The following is a 1,314-nucleotide window of genomic DNA, read 5'->3' on the forward strand; positions in this document are numbered from 1 at the left end:
CCAGAGAGGAGCTGCCCAGAAAGAGGCTTCCTAATGAGAGGACAGACATATGGGAAGTGGAATTGAAGCAAATAGAAGCCTGCAGTCCCGGTGGCCTATAGCAGAAATGCCTGCAGTTGACATGGCCACAGGGCCTACAGACAATGTCACAACAATATTATTGTCAATGTCAATTGTCAGCAAAATCATTTATCCAGCATGTTAGCCCTGTAGCTGCAGTTAGGGTGAGTTAACACAAGATGACTCCTCAGCTACAGCAGAATTCCTGAGGATAAATGGTTCAACTGAGAAGATACTGGCCTCTTAGCATCCCATTTATTGTGCTGTTAACATGACAAGACACATCTCACCTCTGAAACTCACCATGGCAGGTGTAGGATGTTATACAGTATTGTGCAACCACATAACTCTGCGTCTGTAGTCCTCAGGGTCTTCCACTGGTGAACTACTTCACTTGCTGATTTATGTTTATCTATGGATTAGTGCAACACAAAGCAAACTGTGTCTAACCTCGACTACAGTGCACAACAGTTCCATGTCAAAGAAATAAAATGAAACATGGTGGAATTCATACCGCAGATGATTATTTTTGGATCAATTATTGAATTATATATTTATAGGTTTTAAATTAAATTAAATTAAATTAAATTAAATTAAATTAAATTATGCAATTGTAATTCATCAGGAGCTTATCTCTTGTCCTCCTTGAACTTAAATTTTAGAGCTTTAAATATGTAACTGTATTTGCAAAATTTGGCATAAATGGTCAGTAATACTTAATCCCTTCGCCTCAAAATCAATGTGGTTGATCTGTTATGGACCCGAGAAACTTAAAGCACAGCATTATGTATTTTTTATAAGGGGAGGCCATTGTTTAAGATTGTCTACCAGTAGAGATCAATGTGCACTGCACGGCAGTGCCTTGAACCACTTTTTGTCTAAAACAATCGATTCAGAAATGATTCACTCTCTGTAGATTTTTTATAGGACAAATACATGACAATCACAACTTTTAGCTTTCATTATGTTAATAGGTAGGCAGATCATATTTCCATCCATCCATCATCTACCGCTTTATCCTCCACCAGAGGGTCGCGGGGGGTGCTGTGCCAATCTCAGCTGACACAGGGTGATAGGCGGGGTACACCCTGGACAGTTTGCCAGTCCATCGCAGGGCCACACACATAGAGACAAACAACCACTCACTCTCAAACCTGCGGTCAATTTAGGGTGTCCAATTTACCAAAAACCTAATGTTTTTGGACTGTGGGAGGAAGCCGGATAACCCGGAGAACACCCACGGCACACGGGGAG

The sequence above is a fragment of the Solea senegalensis genome, linkage group LG21 (genome assembly GCF_019176455.1).
Source record: "Solea senegalensis isolate Sse05_10M linkage group LG21, IFAPA_SoseM_1, whole genome shotgun sequence".
Taxonomy (NCBI): domain Eukaryota; kingdom Metazoa; phylum Chordata; class Actinopteri; order Pleuronectiformes; family Soleidae; genus Solea; species Solea senegalensis.